The following is a 16,407-nucleotide window of genomic DNA, read 5'->3' on the forward strand; positions in this document are numbered from 1 at the left end:
AGCAAAGGGAGGAAAATAAGATAAGAGGGGTTTATTTCAGATTAAGTTGAAAAACAAAAGATGTTTAGTTTTAAAAAGCTTACTGAATTCTTCAGATAAGGAAGAAAGGTTTTAGGTTTCTGGTCCCATTAGTGAGAACTGGGTAGGGAATTATAAAAAGAACTTTTATTACAGGCAAGGGAGACAAGCCAGGAAGCAATGATATGAAAAGATTAAAATTCACGATGTCTTCCAATCTAAGGATTGGTCCTCGGGAAAATGACCTATTCTTCTGGATAAAACCACGTTTCGCTAAGGATGTGGGGAGATGGGAACCTTTGTTCACTGCTGGTAGGCGTATAAGCTGGTACAGCCATTCTGAGAAGCATTATGGCAGTGCTTACTTAAAGTCTGGGTTTTCCCTGTGCCTGGGTATAATTCCACTCCTGGGTATAGAGGAAAAATCTCTGCAGAGGTTTGTAAGACCTGCAGTGTACAAGGGTGTTTGCAGTGGAGGGTTAGAGGCAACCTCAATGCCCTCCAAGATGGGGAGTGAATAAATGAAATGTGCTACATGCCAGCATAGAATACTATGCTGCAGTCGGAGGCAGTGAAGGAGATGTGTACTCAATAACGTAAACAGATCTCATAAGCATAATACTGAGTAAAAAGGAACATTGAGCGAACAAAACCTATAGCACAAGATCACTTATGTAGATTACAACCCTCCTTTCCCCTATTCTCCCTCTCTCCATAAACAGCACAGGTTATTTTCAGAGGATACTTGGGTTTATATTAAACAGATTACAATGGATGCCTAAGGGGGAAGGATGGAAGTAAGCATTAGGCATGAGCAGGAAAAATTTAAATCAGGAGGGCTTTGCAATGGTAATGCTGTGCAATGAACTAAAAAATGTAATTAATTTCACTTGCTGCACCTGAGGTAGGATAAACCCACACAGGAGGTGGGAAAGGTCCGTAGGTAAGTGGAAAAGGCTGTGACACAGGGCAGGATCAGCAAATATTGACTGGATTTTACACTAAAAGCCCAGCAAGTATTCTTTGCCCTAGAGTTGATTAGTGTCTAGTAGCCTAGAGCTTAAGATACTATCCCAGTCTATACTCTCTTCATCCTAAGTGCCTGGTATAGTATTCACAACCATTACTTAACTAATCTTGCAGAGGAAAGAACTATGCAAACCAATACTTATTATTAGATAGGTGTGAAGGAAGTCCACCTGCCTCAGGTGAATCTGGAAGCCCCTTTAGAAGAGACATATGAACTGAGTCTTTAAGTATTTTAACAGGTGAGGGGCACGTTCCAGGCAATGGAAATAATGGAGAGCTGCCAGGTGAGCACAAAGACAACTGCTCTGTTTTAGGGACTGCAGTGATCTAGAAGTACCCCATCCCTAGGTGCTGTGTGGCCTAAAGTAGAGTGATGGAGAGAGAGGCGGCAATGGAAGCTAATGAATATGAGACAGAACAGAAAGCAGGCCCCAGGCAGTAGTTCCAGCACACTGGAGCTCCAGGAGAATCTCCAGGAGATTCTTTTGAAAAAAGACATGAACTTTGGGTTTCACCCCCTGGCCAGGTGTACTGAATACTGAATCAACCTCAGGGTTGGAGTAGGGCCAAGAAAGTTCAAATTAATGTTGGGAGAGAAGAAGTCAAAAGTCACCCCAGGATTTTGTCATATGGCAATTCTATATTCAGCTTTTTGAGGACCCGCCAAACTGCCTTCCACAGCGGTTGCACCATTTGACATTCCCACCAACAGTAAATAAGGGTGCCTCTTTCTCCACATCCTCTCTAGCACTTGTCATTTTCTGTTTTGTTGATAATGGCCATTCTGGTGGGTATGAGATGATATCTCATTCTGGTTTTGATTTGCATTTCTCTAATGGCTAGGGATGTTGAGCATCTCTTCATGTGCCTTTGGCCATTTGTATTTCCTCTTCTGAGAGGTGTCTGTTCAAGTCTTTTTCCCATTTTGTAATTGGATTGGCTGTCTTTTTGTTGTTGAGTTGAACAATCTCTTTATAAATTCTGGATACTAGACCTTTATCTGATATGTCGTTTCCAAATATTGTCTCCCATTGTGTAGGCTGTTTTTTTACTTTCTTGATGAAGTTCTTTGATGCACAAAAGTGTTTAATTTTGAGGAGCTCCCATTTCTTTCTTTCTTCAGTGCTCTAGCTTTAGGTGTAAGGTCTATAAAACCGCCTCCAATTGTAAGATTTATAAGATATCTCCCTACATTTTCCTCTAACTGTTTTATGGTCTTAGGCCTAATGTTTAGATCTTTGATCCATTTTGAGTTAACTTTTGTATAGGGTGTGAGATACGGGTCCTCTTTCATTCTTTTGCATATGGATATCCAGTTCTCTAGGCAGGGAGGAGGGAGAGACTGCCTTGGAAAAAAGGTCAAGTGGCAGTGTCCAGCTGGCTGGGGACAGGAGATGGTCCTGCAAGATTACCTGGAAAAGAGGGTCCTGGGAAAAAGAGTACAGAGAGAATAAAATAGAAGCCCCAAAGATAGGATATTGGACAGAAGATGGGGAAACACCTATGTTTAGGAAATGGAAAAAGAGAAATAATGGCAAGTGGTGAAAATCAGGGCAGAGAAATAACACAAAGCCAAATTTCAATTTGTAGTTGCAGTGGAATTACTTCCCTTTGATACTAACTTCAGTCTCTTGGTTCACCATCATGAATACAAATCTCTTAATATGACTATAGGGCAGTCTGAACTCCTAAGCATGACATTCCAGCCCAGGTCCCATTCTAGCTCTAGTCATACCCCAGTCTCTCCACCACCCCAAGTTCCTGCCACCTGAGTTCTTCTCTGCTCCCCATCTTGACATCTGCTCTTAATGCTGCCTCTCCAGAAAGGACTGGTCTTCCCCCTCCTTTCTCCTTTAGTAATTTCAGGATTAAGCACAAGCTCCAGAGCCCTGTTCACATGGCTGATTCTCGGCTCCACTAGTTGGCTCCGCCACCCTAACTTTCTTTCCTTTATGGTAAGATGGGGATGGTGTTAATGCTTCCTTCATGGGTTATCATGAGGATTAAAAGAGATAATACCCCAAACACACTTAACAGTACTGGCCACATTGTAAGTAGTTAATTAAAACAGACATACATGCACTCATGCACACCTCACACACCAGGTCTTCAGGGGACTGTTATTTTATCCCCTTGTTAAAGTGAACAGTGACCTTCTGGAATCTCCACTCCACCTGCTTCGGCATTTCCGCAGAGTACTCACTTAATCTTACTTAACTCCCCATCTGGGGGTCTCTCCCTTAGACTGTCTTATAAGGGCAAGAATGGAGTCTTGATGTCATTCCCTCTCCATCCAACCCAACTGTAGGCCTTAAATATCCCTACAAAGGTTAATTAAAATACTAAGCAATAGGGAGCCATGAGGGTATGTTAGCAAGTAGTAGTCAAAGCAGGACACAGGAAGATTCCTCTGGCCCAGATATGCCAGAGTGATTGGTTGGAACTAAGGTGCTGGGAGTAGAGGTCAAGAGGGAGTACAGGATCCTGGGAAGCTCCCAGGGTCCAGCACTGAAGGCCTGAACTAGCATGATGGCTAAAAAAGTGAACAGGGTGCTCGCTTCGGCAGCACATATACTAAAATTGGAACCATACAGAGAAGATTAGCATGGCCCCTGAGCAAGGATGACACGCAAATTCGTGAAGCGTTCCATATTTAAAAAAAAAAAAAAAGAGTGAACAGGGAGGAAAATGATTTTCCAATCTACCACCACAGTAAGGTTCCACTCAAAAGCCATCAACCACAACCCTGCTGATGCTACACTCTTCTTAATAGACAATAAACTCCTCCAAGGCACTGAACAAACTCCACTTCCAGAGCAGAGCTGACTCGAGGTAGACTCTGGACTAATCTGCATCTAATTTTCACTTTTCTATTTCATGATTCACTCAACCAAATTCTGTGCTTGAATTAAACTTATGTTACGATGCCCCTGTCTTTCCTGCCTTTTCAAATTCAGATTTAGGACAGAATTTTGTTTCAATGAGAATCTCACTTGAACCAAGGCACCTGATTCTGAGCCTTCGTTCTTTCTTATCTATTTATTTATTTTTATACTTTTAATTTTTATTAATTTATTTTTTTAATTTTGGAATTGCACTCGTGTTTGTCTTACTTTGACGTTTTATATTACATTATTTATATGTTGTTATATTCCATTTCACCAGGATATAAGCTCCTTTATATAGAGAGAGCTCTGACATATTCTCGAACCTAGAAAAATCCTGGCACATAGTAGGGCATTAAACAAATATTTGAAGAATAAATGAATGAATGAATGAAGAATATAATAAAATATGTTACAAAATCCTTTTATCTGCACCCAAAATAAACAAATTTGATGATTTTTAAGTCAAAGAAACTGGAACATTAAGGATAAAATTGAAATAATCCCCTTTGTTCTCTACCCAAGTCCCATTTTTCTCTCCTCATCCAGAAGTAGCCAGTGCCATGGATTTTTGTGTATCCCTCCAGTCTGCCTTTTTGTATTTTTGCTACAAGCATATGTAGCCATGTACAATATATTAAAGTTTTGTGAATAATTTTTAATTTATATAACAGGTATCTACCAAAAATAATATTCAACTATTCGCTTTTTCATTCAGAATTGTTTGGGGGATTTTTTGATGTTTATACTTTTAAATCTTATTTACTTTAATTGCATAGAATTCCATCATGCTTCATCTATCCCCATCTCGTGGGTATTTGTACTATTCCAAGTGGAAACCATTAGGACTGTTCATCAAATATTCCAGTTTTCCTTCCCAGGCACATGGTAGGATTGTCCTTCAACAACGTGAAGTTGGGTGTGGCCAGGTAACTTCTTTAGCCAGTGAAATGTGTCCTTACAGACAGAAGCTTTCTTTTATGACATATAATTCATATACATGAAATTCACCTATTTAAAGTGTACAATTCAATGTTTTTTAGTATATTCAGAGAATGATATAATGATAATCACTATCTAATTCAAGAACATTTTCAACTTCCCAAAAAGAAACTCCATAACTAGCAGTCACTCCACATTCCCTCTTCCCCCTAGCCTCTGGCAACCATTAATCTACTTTCATACTCTATGGACTTGCCTAATCTGGACACTTGATACACTAGAAATCATACAATATATGACCTTTCATGTCTGGCTTCTTTCACTTAGCATAATGTTTTCAAGGTTCATACATGTCGTAGCATGTATCAGTATTTCATTCCTTTTTATGGCCTAAAAATATTCAAAGGAGATGAACATTTAATTGTCACTGCCAGATACCACTGTATTGTCTTCCCCCACCCCAGGGACCATGGAGCACTTGGAGCTTTGTCAGTTTCAGTCCCTAAATGCATACACTGAGCAGAGACCCTTATTGACTTCAAAGAATTTGGAGTGTGTACAAGAAAGAAATTGTTGGAGTTGTTTGTTCCTGTAGCATAACTCATACCGTCTTTACTGCCATAAAAATTTTCTGCTCTAACAAACATATAACAATAGAAATCCTTATCATGTCTTCTCATGTGCATTTGGAAGATTTTTTTCTCTAGTGTCTAGGATATATACCTAGAGGTGGAACCATTAGGCGATAGGATATGTACATTTTCAAATTTATTAGATATTGTCAAATCATTTTCCAAAACAATATATGAGTCTTCCCATTTCCTAACGTTTTCACCAACACTTGGTATTATTAGACTTTTCTTGCAATTTCGAACAGGGAATCATTGAAGATGATAACCTCTATCTCCAAGAACCCGATCTTTTTTTAGATATATTTTTTTCATTGTAGAAGTTGTAGGTTTATAGAAAAATCATGCAGAAACTAAAGAGTTACATATTACCTCCTGTGCTGGTTTGAAATGATGTATGTACCCTAGAAAAGCTATGTTTTAATCCTAATCCCATTTTGTAAAGGGAGCTGTTTCTTCTAATCCCTATTCAGTATTGTATGTTTGAAACTGTAATTAGATCATCTCCCTGGAGATGTGATTTAAATCAAGAGTGGTTGTTAAACTGGATTAGGGAGAGGGGTGTCTCCACCCAATCGGGTGGGTCTTGATTAGTTTCTGAAGTCCTATAAAAGAGGAAACATTTTGGAGAATGAAAGAGATTCAAAGAGAGCAGAGCAGAATGACATAGCCACGAGAAGCAGAGTCTACCAGCCGGCAACCTTTGGAGATGAAGAAGGAAAATGTCTCCCGGGGAGCTTCATGAAACAGGAAGCCAGGACAAGAAGCTAGCAGATGATGCTGTGTTTGCCATGTGCCCTTCCAGATGAGAGAGGAACCCTGTCCGTGTTCACCATGTGCCTTTCCAGATGACAGAGAAACTCTGACTGTGTTTGCATGTGCCTTCTCACTGGAGAGAGAAATCCTGAACTTCACTGGCCTTCTTGAACCAAGGTAGCTTTCTCTGGATGCTTTAGATTGGACATTTCTATAGACTTGTTTTAATTGGGACATTTTCTCGCCCTGGACCTGTAAACTAACATCTGATTAAATTCCCTTTTTAAAAAGCCATTTCATTTCTTGTATATTGCATTCCGGCAGCTAGCAAACTAGAACACCTCCCCACTACACACACAGTTTTCCCTATTATTAACACTTTGCATTAGTGTGGTACATTTGTTATACTGAAGTAATATTATTATAATTATACTTTTATTTATAATCCATAGTTTATAAAAGAGTTCAGTTTGTGTTCTGCACTCCTATGGTTTTTAAAAATTTTATTCTAGTAACATATATACAACCAAAATTTCTCCTTTTAACCATATTCAAATATATAATTCAGTGCAGTTAATTACATTTGCAATGCTGTGCTACCATCACTACTCATCACCAAAATTTTTCCATTGCACAAACAGAACTTGATATCAATTATTCATTAACTCCCCATTCCTTGTCCACATCCTGAATGTTAACCTATTTTCTAGCTTCCAACACTATAAATTTGCATATTCTAATTATTTCATATCACTGAGATATGAACAACAGCAAAATACACGTTTTTCTCAAGTGCTCATGGATCATTCTCAAGGTTAGACCATATGCTGATCACAAAGGAAGTCTTAATAAATTTTAAAATTTGAAACCATACAAAACACTTTCTTAGATCATAATGGAATGAAGCTAGAAATCAATAACAGGTAGAGGGCCAGAAAATTCACATATAGATGGAGGTTAAACAACACACTCTTAAACAACCACTGGGTCAAGGAATAAATTACAATAGAAATAAAAAAGTATCTTGAGGAAAATGAAAATGAAAACACAACATATCAAAACTTATGACATGAAGCAAAGGCAGTGCTCAGAGGGAAATGTATTGCTCTAAATGCCTATATTTTAAAAGAAGAGCAAAAATTGAAGAATTAACTGTTCACCTGGAAGTACTAGAGAAAAAACAGCAAGTTAACCCCAAAGCAAACAGAAGGAGAGAAATAATGAAGACTTGAGCAGAAATAAATGAACTTGAGAATATGAAAACAATAGAGGAAATCAACAAAACTGGAAGTTAGTCATTTGAGACAATCAATAAATTCAATGGACCTTTAGCTGGACTGGTAAAAAGAAAAAGAGAGAATATGCAAGTAAATAAAATCAGAAATGGAAGGGGGTACATAACCACTGTTCCCATAGAAACAACGGAGGTAATGAGAGGATATTATGAGCTACTATATGCTAATAAACTAGACAATGTAGATGAAATGGACAACCTCTTAGAAAAGTATGAAAAACCAACTTTGACGCAAGAAGAAATAGAAGACCTCAACAAATCAATCACAAGTAAAGAAATTGAATCAGTCATCAAGAAGCTTCCATAAAAGAAAACTCCAGGAGCAGATGGCTTCACATGTGAATTCTACCAAGTATCCAAGACAAAATTAGTACCAATTCTGCTCAAACTCTTCAAAAAAATTGAAGGGGAGGGAAAGCTACCTAACTCATTCTATGAAGCCAACAATCACCCTAATACCAAAGTCAGACAAAGATAATACAAGAAAATAAAATTACAGACCAATCTCTTAATGAATATAGAAGCAAAAATTCTCTACAAAATACAGGCAAGTGTAACCAGCAGCATGTTAAAAGAATTATACAACAAGACAAAGTGGGATTTATTCCAGGTATGCAAGGCTGGGTCAATACAATAAAATCAAATTAACGTAATACATAACATCATTAAATCAAAGCAGAAAAACTACATGATCATCTCGATCAAAGGCAGAAAAGGTATCTGACAGAAGTCAACATCCTTTCTTGTTGAAAACATTTCAAAGGATAGGAATAGAAGGGAACTTTCTCAAACTGATAAAGGGAATATATGAAAAACCCACAGCCAACATCATCCTCAATGAGGAAAGCTGAAAACTTTCCCTCTAAGGTCAGGAACAAGACAAGGATGCCCACTGTCACCACTGTTATTCAACATTGTGCTGAAAGTTCTAGCCAGGGCAATTAAACAAGGAAAAGAACTGAAAAAAAATGAAGGACAAAAAAACAAGAGATCATAGACAGGCCAAGATGGTGGCTTAGCAATGTGCGCATTTTAGTTCATTCTCCAGAACAACTACTAAATAACCAGAAACAGTACAGAACAGCTCCTGAGGCCACGTCAGTAACCAGACACACAATGTACCCCAGTCTGGACCAGGTGGACCAGCTGCGACCCCCCCAGAACCGTGAGTTCCCCAAGCCCCGGTGACCGGCACCCCTCCCTCACAGGCTGCTTCCTAGAGGGGAAAGGAAAGAGACTTTAACAGCAGCAGGGACTGAGCCCAAACAAACACCAATTGTGGCATTAATTAACAAATTCTGACTACTTAAAATAGGCCCCCAGCTCAGGTGAACCTGGTCAAAGCAGAGGTCGCTCATTTTTGCCCCAGTGCCAAGGGGGCAGGGCTGACAGAAAAAGAAAAAAAAAGGGAAACAGGTTTTTGTGGCTGTGTTTCTACAAAAGCTTGACTGCCTTTGGATTCAGCGGCAGGATTTCTCAGGCTTCAACTGTCCCAGGCATAGGCAGAAACAAGCTCGTTTGAGGGACTGTCTGGAACCTGTGCCTTCCCCAGGGGAGGAGTGAAGCCTAACTCAGGTGGAATCCCTCCCTTAAGGAACTCAGACACCAGGGCTTGGTAATTTGAAGCCATTAAAACCAGCCTACAACCTCTCCTCTGTCTCCACCACATCCCCAGGATGAAGAGTCTGCCAAAGTTAAAGGTACCACATCATCTTATGCTGGTGGGACCTCCAGGCAGACAAGCGCCACATACTGGGCAGAATAAGAAAAACAGAGTCCAGAGACTTCACAGGAAAGTCTTTAAACCTGCTGGGTCTCATCCTCAGAGAAAACCGACGCAGGTGACTCTTTCCTCCTGATAGGAGGCCAGTTTAGCCTGGGAAAATCCGGCTGGGATCTATAATACCTGCATAGACCCTCCTAAGGGTGGGGGGAAAAAGGCACCATACAAGCAGGGCAAGAAACAAGAAAACCAGAACTGAAAAATTCTCCTCTGTTAAACAAAACCTAAGCTGGAGGTCCAGAAAAAGCTGAACTGAATGTCAAAGAACAGATGGACAACAAATTCATCCAGCAAGAAAACCCTAGGTAAAAGAAGTGAAAGCAATCTCCAGAATAAACTAGTCAAGGTAATTAAATGTCTAAACGCCAGCAAAAATAACAAATCACACCAGGAAAATTGAAGATATGGCCCAGTCAAAGGAACAAACCAACAATTCAAATGACATACAATAGCTGAAACAATTAATTCAGAATATACGAACAGACATGGAAAACCTCATCAAAAACCAAATCAATGAATTGAGAGAGGATATAAAGAAGGCAAGGAATGAACAAAAAGAAGAAATGGAAAGTCTGAAAAAACAAATCACAGAACTTATGGGAATGAAAGGCACAGTAGAAGAGATGAAAAAAACAATGGAAACCTACAATGGTAAATTTCAAGAGAGAGAACATAGGATTAATGAACTGGAGGATGGAACACAGAAATCCAACAAGAAACAGAAACTATAGGGAAAAAATGGAAAAATATGAGCAGGGACTCAGGGAAATGAATGACAATATGAAGCGCACAAATATACGTGTTGTGGGTGTTCCAGTAGGAGAAGAGAAGGGAAAAGGAGGAGAAAAACTAATGGAGGAAATTATCCCTGAAAATTTCCCAACTCTTATGAAAGACTTAAAATTACAGATCCAAGAAGTACAGCATACCCCAAAGAGAATAGATCCAAATAGACGTACTCCAAGACACTTACTAATCAGAATGTCAGAGTTCAAAGAGAAAGAGAGAATCTTGAAAGCAGCAAGAGAAAAGCAATCCATCACATACAAGGGAAACCCAATAAGACTATGCGTAGATTTCTCAGCAGAAACCATGGAGGCGAGAAGAAAGAGGGATGATATATTTAAATTATTAAAAGAGAAAAACTTCCAACCGAGAATTCTATACCCAGCAAAATTGTCCTTCAAAAATGAGGGAGAAATTAAAACATTTTCAGACAAAAAAATCACTGAGAGAATTTGTGACCAAGAGACCAGCTCTGCAAGAAATACTAAAGGGAGCACTAGAGACAGATATGAAAAGACAGAAGAGAGAGATGTGCAGAAGAGTGTAGAAAGGAAGACTATGAGTAAAGGTAAGAAGAAGGAAAATTAGATATGACATATAAAATCCAAAAGGCAAAATGGTAGAAGAAAGTACTACCCAAACAGTAATAACACTAAATGTTAATGGATTTAACTCCCCAATCAAAAGACATAGACTGGCAGAATGGATTAAAAAACAGGACCCATCTATATGCTGTCTACAGGAAACACATCTTAGACACAAAGATAAAATAGGTTGAAAGTGAAAGGTTGGGAAAAGATATTTCATGCAAATAACAATCAGAAAAGAGCAGGAGCAGCTATACTAATATCCAACAAATTGGACTTCAAATGTAAAACAGTTAAAAGAGACAAAGGATACTATGTACTAATAAAAGGAACAATTCAGCACAAAGACATAATAATCATAAATACTTACGCAACCAGAATGCTCCAAAATACATGTGGCAAACACTGAAAAGAGAAATAGACACATCTACCATAATAGTTAGAGAATTCAATTCCCCACTTTCATCAATGGACAGAACCTCTAAACAGAGGATCAATAAAGAAACAGAGAATTTGAATAATACAATAAATGAGCTAGAATTAACAGACATTTATAGGACATTACACCCCACAACAGCAGGATACACCTTTTTCTCAAGTGCTCATGGATCATTCTTGAGGATAGACCATATGCTGGGTCACAAAGCAAGTCTCAATAAATTTAAAAAGATTGAAATCATACAAAACACTTTCTCAGATCATAAAGGAATGAAGTTGGAAATCAATAATAGGCAGAGTGCCAGAAAATTCACAAATATGTGGAGGCTCAACAACACACTCTTAAACAACCAGTGGGTCAAGGAAGAAATTACAAGAGAAATCAGTAAACATCTTGAGGCAAATGAAAATGAAAACACAACATATCAAAACTTATGGGGCACAGCAAAGGCAGTGCTAAGAGGGAAATTTATTGTCCTAAATGCCTGTATCAAAAAAGAAGAAAGGGCAAAAATCGAGGAATTAACTGTCCACTTGGAAGAACTAGAGAAAGAACAGCAAACTAACCCCAAAGGAAGCAAAAGGAAAGAAATAACAAAGATTAGAGCAGAAATAAATGAAATTGAGAACATGAAACAATTGAGAAAATGAAAACCAGAAGCTGGTTCTATGAGAAAATCAATAAGACTGATGGACCCTTAGCTAGATTGACAAAAAGAAGAAGAGAGAGGATGCAAATAAATAAGATCAGAAATGGAAGAGGAAACATAATCACTGACCCACAGAAAAAAAGGAAGTAATGACAGGATACTATGAACAACTTTATGCTAATAAATACAACAATGTAGATGAAATGGGCAATTTCCTAGAAAGGCATGAACAAACAACTTTGACTTGAGAAGAAATAGACAACCTCAACAAACCAATCACAAGTAAAGAAACTGAATCAGTCATTAAGAAGCTCCCCAAAAAGAAAAGTCCAGGATCAGATGGCTTCACATGTGAATTCTACTAAACATTCAGGAAAGAATTAGTACCAATCCTGCTCAAACTCTTCCAAAAAATTGAAGAGGAGGGAAAGCTACCTAATCCATTCTACAAAGCCAACATCACCCTCATACCAAAGCCAGACAAAGATATTAGAAAAAAAGAAACTACACACCAATCTCTCTAATGAATATAGATGCAAAAATCCTCAACAAAATTCTAGCAAATTGAATCCAGCAACATATTAAAAGAATTATACATCATGACCAAATAGGATTCATCCCAGGTATGCAAGGATGGTTCAACATAAGAAAATCAATTAATGTAATACACTGTATCAACAAATCAAAGCAGAAAAACTACATGATCATCTCGATTGATGCAGAAAAGGCATTTGACAAAATTCACATCCTTTCCTGTTGAAAATATTCCAAAGGATAGGAATAGAAGGGAACTTCCTTAAAATGATAAAGGGAATATATGAAAAACCCACAGCTAATATCATCCTCATCCTCAATGGGGAAAACCTGAAAACTTTACCCCTAAGATCAGGAACAAGACAAGGACGTCCACTATCACCACTGTTATTCAACATCGTGTTGGAGGTTCTAGCCAGAGCAATTAGACAAGAAAAAGAAATATAAGGCATCAAAATTGGAAAGGAAGAAGTAAAACTCTCACTGTTTGCAGATGATATGATACTATATATCGAAAGCCCTGAAAAATCCACAGCAAATCTCCTAGAGCTAATAAATGAGTACAGCAAAGTGGCAGGTTACAAGATCAACACTCAAAAATCTGTAGTGTTTCTACACACTAGTAATGAACAATCTGAGGGGGAAATTGAGAAATGAATTCCATTTACAAATGCAATCAAAAGAATAAAATATTTAGGAATAAATTTAATTAAAGAGACAAAAGACCTATACAAAGGAAACTACACAAAATTGTTAAAAGAAATCACAGAAGACCTAAATAGATGGAAGGGCATATCGTGTTCATGGACTGGAAGACTAAATATAGTTAAGATGTCAATTATATCTAAAATGTTTTACAGATTCAATGCAATACCAATCAAAATTCCAACAACTTACTTTTCAGAAATAGAAAAACCAATAAGCAAATTTATCTGGAAGGGCAGGTGCCCCGAATTGCTAAAAGTATCCAGAGGAAAAAAAATGAAGTCAGAGGTCTCACGCTGCCTGACGCTAAGGCATATTATAAAGCTACAGTGGCCAAAACACCATGGTACTGGCATAAAGATAGATATATTGACCAATGCAATCGAATTGAGTGTTCAGATATAGACCCTCTCATCTATGGACAATTGATCTTTGATAAGGCAGTCAAGCCAACTCACCTGGGATAGAACAGTCTCTTCAATAAATGGTGCCTAGAGAACTGGATATCCATATGCAAAAGAATGAAAAGAAGACCCATATCTCACACCATATACAAAAGTTAACTCAAAATGGATCAAAGACCTAAACATTAGGTTTAAGACCATAAAACAGTTAGAGGAAAATGTAGGGAAATATCTTATAAATCTTATAATTGGAGGCAGATTTAGAGACCTTCCACCCAAAGTAAGAGCACTTAAGAAATAAATAAATAAAGGAAAACTCCTCAAAATTAAACACTTTTGCACATCAAAGAACTTCATCAAGAAAGTAAAAAGACAGCCTACATAATGGGAGACAATATTTTGAAATGATATATCAGATAAAGGTCTAGTATCCAAAATTTATAAAGAGATTGTTCAACTCAACAACAAAAAGACAGCCAATCCAATTACAAAATGGGAAAAAGACTTGAACAGACACTTCTCAGAAGAGGATATATAAATGGCCAAATGGCACAGGAAGAGATGCTCAATGTCCCTGGCCATTAGAGAAATGCAAATCAAAACCACAATGAGATATCATCTCACACCCACCAGAATGGCCATTATCAATAAAACAGAAAATGACAAGTGCTGGAGAGGATGTGGAGAAAGAGGCACACTTATCCACTGTTGGTGGGAATGTCAAATGGTGCAACCACTGTGGAAGGTAGTTTGGCGGTTCCTCAAAAAGCTGAATATAGAATTGCCATATGATCCGGCAATACCATTGTTAGGTATCTACTCAGAGGAGATGAGGGCAAGGACACAAACAAACATTTGCATACCAATTTTTATAGCAGCATTATTTACAGTTCCAAAGAGATGGAAACAGCCCAAATGTCCATCAACAGACGAGTGGCTAAACAAACTGTGGTATATGCATATGATGGAATATTATGCAGCTTTAAGACAGAATACAGTTATGAAGTATGTAACAACATGGATGGACCTTGAGGACATTATGCTGAGTGAGATTAGCCAAAAACAAAAGGACAAATACTATATGGTCTCACTGATATGAACTGACATTAGTGAATAAACTTGGAATATTTCGTTGGTAACAGAGACCATCAGGAGATAGAAATAGGGTAAGATATTGGGTAATTGGAACTGAAGGGATATAGATTGTGCAACAGGACTGAATATAAAAACTCAGAAATGGACAGCACAATACTACCTAACTGTAATACAATTATGTTAAAACACTGAATGAAGCTGCATGTGAGAATGATAGAGGGAGGAGGGCTGGGGGCATAAATGAAATCAGAAAGAAAGATAGACAAAGATTGAGATGGCATAAGCTAGGAATGCCTAGAGTGTATAATAATAGTGACTAAATGTACAAATTTAAAAAATGTTTGTGCATGAGGAAGAACAAAGGAATGTCATTACTTAGGGTCCTGAAATAGATGGTAATTAATATTTTAAAATGTCACCTTATGTGTGAGACTAAAGCAAAAAATGTTTATTTGGTACAAAATTTATACTTTGACTAGTGCATTTCCTAATATAACTTATGTAAATAGCTTGATTGAACACCATAAGTACTTGGAATCTCAGGTAGGACATGAGATTTTGTTGGTTTGTCCAGAGTGATGCCCTGATGAATCCCAGAGTGATTCGATCAGTGAGTGGAACAGTATTTGCAGAATCCCCTTCAGGGAATGGTGAGAATGGGGAGAAATTCAACTTCCCCAAGTTGAATTCTTGATATTCTCACAAGCAATGTGGACAACCAAAGCTATAGGCTGAGCCCCCAATTTGGGATTTGTTCATATGAAACTTAACCCCACAAAGGATAGGTCAAGTCTACTTAAAATTTAGGCCTAAGAGTCACCCCCAAGAGAAAAACTTTTGTTGCTCAGATGTAGCCTCTCTCTCCAGCCAACACAACAAACTCACCACCCTCCCCCTGTCTACGTGGGACATGACTCCCACGGTGTGGACCTTCCTGGCAACGTGGGACAGAAATCCTAGAATGAGCTGAGACTCGGCATCAAGGTATTGAGAAAAACCCTAGAATGAGCTGAGGCTCAGCATCAAGGGACTGAGAAAACCTTCTCGACCAAAAGGGGGAAGAGTGAAATGAGACAAAGCGTCAATGGCTGAGAGATTCCAAACAGAGTCGAGAGGTTATCCTGGAGGTTATTCTTATGCATTAAGTAGATATCACCTTGTTATTCAAGATGTAATGGAAAGGATGGAGGGAACTGCCCGAAAATGTAGAGCTGTGTTCCAGTAGCCATATTTCTTGATGATGACTGAATAATGACATAGCTTTCACAATGTGACTGTATGACTGTGAAAACCTTGTGTCTGATGCTCCTTTTATCTACCTGGTCAAGATGAGTAGAACACATGGAAGAAAAATAAATAATAGGGGGAACAAATGTTAAAATAAATTTAGTTTGAAATGCTAGTGATCAATAAAAGGGAGGGGTAAGGGGTATGGTATGTATAATCTTTTTTTTCTGTTCTTGTTTTATTTCTTTTTCTGTTGTCTTTTTATTTCTTTTTCTGAATTGATGCAAATGTTCTAAGAAATGATGAATATGCAACTAAGTGATGATATTGTGAATTACTGATTATATATGTAGAACGAATGATCACATGTTAATGTTTTAGTTCGTTTGTTTTTAAATTTTTTTAAATAAATAAATTTTAAAAAAAAACAAGAAAAAGAAATGAAAGGCATTGTTCTAGTTTGCTAGCCACTGGAATGCAACACACCAGAGACAGATATAAATAAAATGAAATAAATAAAAGGGGATTTATTTCATTAGTTCTTCAGAGGAAAGGCAGCTAACTTTCATCTCAGGTTCTTTCTTATGTGGGAAAGCACAGGACGATCTCTGCTGGCCTTCTCTACAGGCCTCTGGGTTCCAACAA

At 38.0% G+C, this 16,407-nt stretch overlaps 1 protein-coding gene and 1 non-coding gene across 4 annotated transcripts in view; one reads left to right on the forward strand and one right to left on the reverse strand.

Moving 5' to 3' along the window:
• The window catches only part of SH3PXD2A (SH3 and PX domains 2A), a 269,266-nt gene that overhangs the window by 227,679 nt on the left and 25,180 nt on the right, over positions 1-16,407 (reverse strand). The window lies entirely within an intron of this gene.
• Positions 3,598-3,704, forward strand: LOC143654722 (U6 spliceosomal RNA). The gene has a single exon (XR_013161914.1). It is a non-coding gene; the product is annotated as a U6 spliceosomal RNA (small nuclear RNA).

The sequence above is a fragment of the Tamandua tetradactyla genome, chromosome 13, assembly GCF_023851605.1.
Source record: "Tamandua tetradactyla isolate mTamTet1 chromosome 13, mTamTet1.pri, whole genome shotgun sequence".
NCBI classification, from domain to species: Eukaryota; Metazoa; Chordata; class Mammalia; order Pilosa; family Myrmecophagidae; genus Tamandua; species Tamandua tetradactyla.